The 7902-nt window shown below is 42.7% G+C and overlaps 1 protein-coding gene across 1 annotated transcript in view; it reads right to left on the reverse strand.

The window, feature by feature from the left end:
• PIK3CA (phosphatidylinositol-4,5-bisphosphate 3-kinase catalytic subunit alpha) overlaps positions 1 to 5731 on the reverse strand; it is an 82892-nt gene extending 77161 nt beyond the window's left edge. Inside the window, exon 1 of the mRNA XM_034662588.1 lies at positions 5291 to 5731. The gene's annotated coding sequence lies outside the window, so the exon portion shown is untranslated. The remainder of the gene's footprint in view (positions 1 to 5290) is intronic.
• Positions 5732 to 7902: the final 2171 nt, after the last annotated feature.

The following is a 7902-nucleotide window of genomic DNA, read 5'->3' on the forward strand; positions in this document are numbered from 1 at the left end:
TAATAACATTTTTTATTATATTATGTTAGTCACCATACAGTACATCCCTGATTTTTTATGTAAAGTTCGATAATTCATAAGTTGCGTATAACACCCAGTGCACCATGCAGTACGTACCCTCCTTACTACCCATCACCAGCCTATCCCATTCCCCCACCCCACTCCCCTCTGAAGCCTTCAGTTTGTTTCTCAGAAGGGGGAATGAAGCATGACAGATGTATATTTTTCTATATCTCCTAGAAACTACTAAATAAAGGTCCCTGAGCTTTGATGAATAGAGATTTCACCAAAATTTCTGGGTCTTCTTTTACAAATCACCCTTAATTTTAATTTGTCCCCTTCTTTTGGAATGGTCAAGTCTGATTTCACTTATCTTTGGAGATGGTGTAAGGTCACCTGACTCTCTCTTCCTTCATATTATTTACTACAGTTGTATTGATAGGTTGGCACTTGATATCCTGTCATGGTTGAAACTTCTAGATGCAATTACTTTCCAAATAGATTGACAAACACTTGGGTGTTTGACAGTGCAGTGGGGTTCTAAGAAAATGAAACTAAAAGCCACAGTGGTTTGGGTCCCTAGTCACATCTGTAATGCTAGCAGTTAACAAAGTGGCAAACAGGATTATACAAACTATGTCTTTCTGTTACCTCAGGTAAATCCACTTATGAGATCTAACACCTCATAAGAGGAAAGGAAATGAACATTTATTAAGTGATACAGGACAAAAAATCTCTTGGATCTGTATTTCATTTAATTCAACAACAACTCTACTGAATAGTAATTATTCCCATTATGCAGATTAAGAAGTCTGTCCAAAGTAATCCTGCCAGGAACTATAAGAGCCAGGTACTGAACCAAGGCGCTTCAGATTCCAAAGCCAATACTTTTAGTACTCATAAGATTTTAAGGCTAGACCATGGAGTAGCACGTAGAGCACCCGGTACAAACTCTGTGTGTCATTAAAGAGGAAACAGAGGCCCAAAAAAGTTGGGACTTGTCTAAGGACCTAATACTTGTGGTGAAACTGGGATCTGAATTCAAGTCTCCTGACTTCCAGTGCAGGTCCATGCATAATAATAATGATCCTTATTTTTGCTTGTGTGCATGTTTGGGGTTGAGTCATGCTTGGTATAATTTATATATATTTTATAACGTCTTTTTTTTTTTTTAAGATTTTATATTTATTTATTTGACAGAGATAGAGACAGCCAGCGAGAGAGGGAACACAAGCAGGGGGAGTGGGAGAGGAAGAAGCAGGCTCATAGCAGAGGAGCCTGATGTGGGGCTCGATCCCGCAACGCCGGGATCACGTCCTGAGCTGAAGGCAGACGCTTAACCGCTGTGCCACCCAGGCGCCCCATAACGTCTTGACTGTCTCCAAATGAAATTATATGTGTGGCAAGTTCAGGGATATACATTTTTAGTGACCAAAGATATTAAATGTATTTGTCAGGAATAAAAACTTAATTGGTGTTTGTAAATTATTACATGTTGTAAAGAAATCTCTTGCCAATATACTTATTTATTCAGTTAGTAAGTGCTTATTATGTACTGGCTACATGCTTGGCAATAAGAATATAACTGGATATAAAATAGAAAGATTCCCTATCCTTCTCATGGAACGTATATCCTGGTGGAGGACATACAAATAAATAGGCAATTATAATGCAGTGAGTCAATGCTATGACGGTGGGAATACAAGATGCTACGGGAACAGGAAGCAAGAATACCTAACTCAGACTAGACTTTTTGACGGAGGTGGTATGAAACATGAGTAGGAGTCAGCTAGTTAAGGAAGAGGTATGGAATGTGCAAATATTTCAGGGAGAGCATTTGCTCAAGAGATCAGCGAAAGGCCAAGGAAGCTGTGGGAGGAGAAATGAACCCAAAGAGACAAGCAAGGACCAAATCACACAGGTCCTTGAAAGAAAGGGCTTTATAATCTTCTCTGTTACTATTACTTGGGGAACTTTAAAACAAACAAATCACAGATGTCTGAGCCCTATCTCAGACCAATTAAATCAGAATCTCTGGGAATGAGACCCTGGTACTGGTACTTTTAAAAAGCTAACTAGATGATTCTAATGTGTAGCCAGGATTGAAACTACTGTTTAAGCTATACAGGGAATTAAAAATATACACTTATTACTGGAAATAAAGAAAAAGGTGATCTTAAGTAATTAACTTCTCTGGGCCTTAGTTTATCTATTAAAAAGCAGGATGAGGGGCGCCTGGGTGGCACAGCGGTTAAGCGTCTGCCTTCGGCTCAGGGCGTGATCCCAGCGTTATGGGATCGAGCCCCACATCAGGCTCTTCTGCTATGAGCCTGCTTCTTCCTCTCCCACTCCCCTGCTTGTGTTCCCTCTCTCGCTGGCTGTCTCTATCTCTGTCGAATAAATAAATAAATAAAATCTTTAAAAAAAAAAAAGCAGGATGAAGCAGGTTAGAGGTAGCTTGAGATAGTGAAATGACTCAGAAAACACTGGTTTTGTCAATGAGCCTGTCACCTGACACCTGTATGACCTTAGATTAAAATGTCATTTCTCAGAGACAGTAATTCTGCCTGCCTACAGGATTGCTGTACTCAAGACAACATTTAAGAAAACAGCTTGGTAACTGTGCTAATAAAATATAAACCACAGTATTACATGATTTATGCTGCTAAAATTGCACAATTTTAAAGATCATATTTTTACCAAAGATGAGATCTTTTATGATGCTTAAGGAACATATTTCACTTAAAGAATCACACCTACCTTGGAATTCAAGATATTAAAATAATAAAACAGAGAACTGATTCTTTTAATGCTACTCTAGTTACTAAAGAGATCAATTGGGATTAAGTTAGTTCTTTTCAAATAAATAGATCAACAGCGCAAATGCCCGTTAACAACAAATGTAAAAATTCTTTGTTCAGTAAAGGGCTCTAATCAGGAAAGCTACACACAAAGTAAACTGTTTTAGGAAAAACGTTATTATGGTCTATCTTCTTATACAAGTATTTTATTTATAAATTTAGGTTTTTTTTTTTTTTTTTTAAGGGAATACTTATTTGGGATGGAGAGGATCTTATCCTGACAGGAAGGAAGCTCTGCCTCTAGAGGACTGTTCCATACACAGAGCCAGGCAAAGTCACTGTTCTTTTAGTCTCCCTTTTACATATATCCAGCCCCATAAGAATACACACATTCATGCAGTAATCTTTCAGTTCTAGTATTGTATCGAGTGACATCTCTTCCATGCTATATCCAGTTTACTTAAAATTTAAAAATTTTAGTTACATAAAAACAGTGTTTTGCATTTACACATGGTTCATTTTTAATTCTTCAACTAAAACTGACAGAAGTGCCTTTCAAACTTTAAACTCACAGTCAACTGATTATTAAGTTAATATTCATTTACTTTCTTGCTATTTCCTCCATAGAGCTATTACTATGATGATATGCTATATCATTTCTTTCAATCACCTATTTTGTGAAGAGAAGAATTATTTTACAAAGACCAAAAATGAACAAGAAACTTTTGAAAAAAGTTATGGATGACATTTTATTTAATTTTATCCCAAAACACGAGACAAGAAAACTTAAAAAACAAAACAAGCACCAACACACACACACACACACACACACACACACACACCCTACTGGGCCCCCTTCAGATAATTTTGGTTGATGACACTGCAGAACAGTTAATCTGATAATTAAAATTTTCCATAACGTGTGTTGTTTAGCTAGAGATCTATGCTGTCAACCAGACTTCAACACTTCAGTTAAGACTAATGAAGCATCAAACTTTACATCGGAATCTGGGGATGTACTGTATGGTGATTAACATAATATAATAAAATAAAATTAGAATTAAAAAAATAAAAAAAAAAAAACTGAAAAAAAAAGCTTAAAACTTGAATACACAGACATATTAACAAATTCTTACACTGCAGTTGCTTCAAGGGCCTCCTATTAAAGACATAAAGTATTCCGATTTATCCAAATTAAATCAGCATCTTAAGTATTTTTCAGGTCTTTTCTCAACATCATCACACAATCCAGCATGAAAGCAAATTTGTAAGCTAATACTCCCGAAAATCTATTATCTAAGGAGGAAAGCATGCGACCAATGCTGCTTGCAGTGGTTGAGATGTGGCCACTGAAATCATCCGATTTGAGTTACCAGGAGTTTATCTACCCAAGTTTTCGAGGGGTTCTCCCAGGCCTCACAAACTAGGTTCAAAACATCATCTCGAAAACCCAAGTACCGCATGTGCACAAAGGCGCTGGAATGAGGAAGCTTTTCTAAAACGAAATCACAACTCTAATTCATTAAAGAATATGCGGGCTGTTTTCCTCAAAGCCCCCTCTTGTTACGCTGCCTTACCCTTTATACAACTATGTAAACAGTTCCCCAGTTATTGACATCTAAGAAAATAGCTTTCAATTCCTAAGTCTGGGAACTAGCCACCATCACCACTATTTCTTTAGCATCCTAAAATAAACCCCTCAAGCCGCGGTCAAAACACTGGCTGAACGTCTGGTGTTTACATAGTCCAATCCTGGGCGTACCCTACCTTTCTGAACCACTTAGGAGCTGTGAAACGGGCATCACATAATAGACTTAGTAAAGACACAAATCACGAGACAACGTCTCGGGTCTATGAATGAAAGATCCAATACGTTTGATTGTCTCGGTTAAAAAGAAAAAAACAACCTCGAGAGGAGGGGGGGGAGGGGAACGGGGGGGGGGGGGGAGCGGTTTTCCTTCCCTGCCCCAGCCGGGCGATTTAAACTCAGCGTGAGGCAAACGCAGGGTCGCCGGGCTGGCGGGGCCGGAGTCCTGGGGCATGACAGCCCCTGTGGAACAGCTCGCGGCTCCGCCAGGATCCCTCACGCCGCGGTGCTCGCGGCAGCCCGGCCACCCGCGGGCCCGGTGGGCGTGCAAGGGTGCGGGGGACCGAGCTACCGCGACCGGGGCGGCGGCCCTGGGTGCACTTCCTCAGATTCCAGCCGCCCCATCCCCAAAAATGAGAGAGGAAGGAAACCAGGAACGAGGCGGCGGCCAGGGGGGAAAGGAGAGTAAGCGGCGAGCCCTCGCCTCTGCATCTGGGTGAGGCCAGCAGCAGGCGGGGAAGAGGGAGCTGCGATCACAGGCGAACTCCGCCGCGGGCCGACAGTGAGAGACGACCCGTGGGTAGCCCCCGCCCAATACCACGGGCGCGCCGGGGAGGCCCCCACACCCACCCCGTTCCCATCCCGGTCGCACCCGCTCCCGGCCAGTCCGCGCTCTACTCACGCTCGGGGCTCCTCCAGGCTCCGCGGCTCTAACCGCATCGGGTCCCAGCCCCGCGGGCGGCGGCGGCGGCGGCGGCGCCGAGGGAGAGGAGAGCGGGCGGCACGGCCCCCGCCTCCCGGCCCCTCTCCCCCGCCGCTCCGGAGCTGCCCGGCCGGGCCCGAGCCCTGCCTCGCCGGCAGCCCCAGCCCCAGTGGCCGCGGCAGCAACAGCCCAAGACCTCAGCGGCCGCAGCGGCGGCACCGGAACTGCCGCTTTCTCCTTCTAGCTCCCTCTCCTCTCCAGCCCCCGCCACACGCCCCCGCCCCCGTCTCCTTTCTCTGTCACCCTGTTTTTTTTCCTTTTGTTTCCAGAATAAACTTTATTGGTCTCTTTTTCCGCTCACATCGTGTAAACAAACAACGAACTCTTCCCCACCCCCTCGACTCCCCCCCCTCCTCGGGCAGAGGAGGGTAAGAGCTGAGGAGGGGCTGAGCCTACAATACCCCGGAAGCAGATGTGCAAAGGAGAGGAAGTGAAATTGCTGAGACCGGGAGGGGGAAGTGGGCAAATCGGGTAACAGTGTGCCAGTGCGCCTGCACCTTGCTTTTCCGCCCGAAGTTCGGGTGGTGGAGGGGACCGTTTCTGGAGCGCGTGTGTTAATGCTCCGTCTTTTGCAGCAGTGAGGATGTTGTGTCATCCTAGGACGGCATATGTGTTGTTTATCTGTTTCCACGGGCACTAGGCAGGCTAGCGTAGAGATACGGGAGTATTGGGATCGAATGAGTTCCTTCGCTCATTTTACGAAATGAGATTTCCTTTCGTTTGGAGGCGAGAGAAGGGGCCTCGGTGGCTAACCGCCGCTGTCAGTGGCTAACCCGAAGTGGTTATGGATACTAGAAAGAAGGCATTTTTGGAAGCGTTGCTGCGCGTCCTTCTGCCAATGTAAAGTTATGTTATAGCCCAAATCGGAAGAGGAATACACTGCCATTGCGCTCTGCAATCCTTTGACTCGCTCCGGGAAGACCTTTTGCAATGCCTTTTTTTTTTTTTAATGCAGATTTGGATCAGCTTGTAGGATTCAATTCTGACTTGAGAAGAAGAGGTTTTTTCGCGTAGTGTCACGGAGACTTCAGAAAAGCCATCTTAGCTATAGATTAGATTCAAGCTTTGGTGCTGCGTGCCACAGAAGCCCACTCCCCCCCACCCCTTTCTTGGAGAGTAATGCGATCTGTTGCCTTTTGAAATCGCTGCTAGTAAGAGTACAGTGTTCTGCGTGTTTCTCCCCCTGGTGGTCTTTCATTGTATTGAAAAGGCACAGGAGCGTGATTGGAAGTCTGCGATACAAGTCCGCAAACATCCGTTCGTTCTTGAATTTTTAAGTAGAGGACTTGGAAGTGACCCACCCTAGAGAGGTTACAGTCTTATTTATCATCTAAGAGCAAAAACCGGACCAATAACCAATTTTTGCTGGAACACCACACGTCCGTTCGCAATCATAAATGTGATTCATTCCTTTATGTTGTCATAGTTTCATTTGCCTGTTTCTCGTTTTCTTTCTTAAGCTCTGGTTTTCATCTCACATTCCAGGGGTCTATGTTTCTAAACATTTTTCTTGAACCAGGGTTTTTTTCCGGCAGTTTCAGGACACGATGTTACTCCAGGGCAGGGAATTTAAGGGGCGGGGGGAGGGAGCAAATAATACTGAATCAGGAGTCAAAGAAACCTTAAGGCAGCATGTTCAAAACTATGTTTCCAGGCACAGAATTTTGTGAGATATTAATAGGTAGACTTTGCTACGTATATTTTTCTTTCTAAAATTTATTTTTAAATAAAATGTTAATTACATTGTATAATTTTTGTTATGTGATGATAGGACTTAAGAAATGATGTGTCATAGCAGAAAATCCCATAACCTGGTACTTGAATGCATGATTATTCACTTTGCAGGAGTAGCATTTATTGCCCAATTCTCAGTTGATGCATTTGGTTTATTTGGTGACCATTGATCTATCATGTGTTTTATTTTGTTTTCAAAGGTGTTTGCACTATTATTCAGTGTGTACAGTATGTTAGACATCTATATGACAAAACTCATTGCTCAAGTATCCTGTGGCTGTAGGAAGAATGTTTTAAAGGAAAAGTTGAAATAGCAATTCTCAGACTGTCAATCAAACGAAAAATGAAATACTTCAGAATTTAAGAATTGCATTCTATATTTTTCAAAGTTAGGTGGTGAAATGTCCAAGATGAAACAGTTATTCTATTCTAAAACATTGAAAATATGGTTAACAGCTACTTGCCTTTTGGATTTATTTCCATTGGAAATAAAGATAACTGATACTTGAATATACATTGTGTTCCAAAACATTCTCTAACAGCGCTTAAGTCATTGCTGAGCTTCGAAGTCACTTGAAAACAAGAATCAGTTTGGTTATGCAGCAATGTACTCTGGGTGTATAACACTGCCAAGTTCAACAGTGAAAACACACCAAAGGATAACAAAGTGAGCTACTGTATAGCACTTTTTGATTCAGTTATGGTCAGAAAACGTAAAATTTATTTTCAAGTTGTTAAGTTTGTTTTGCCCCTAAATATCTTACTGAATGTGCCATTTGCACTTACAGAAGATCGTT

Source organism: Ailuropoda melanoleuca, chromosome 1 (assembly GCF_002007445.2).
Source record: "Ailuropoda melanoleuca isolate Jingjing chromosome 1, ASM200744v2, whole genome shotgun sequence".
Classification (NCBI taxonomy): Eukaryota; Metazoa; Chordata; class Mammalia; order Carnivora; family Ursidae; genus Ailuropoda; species Ailuropoda melanoleuca.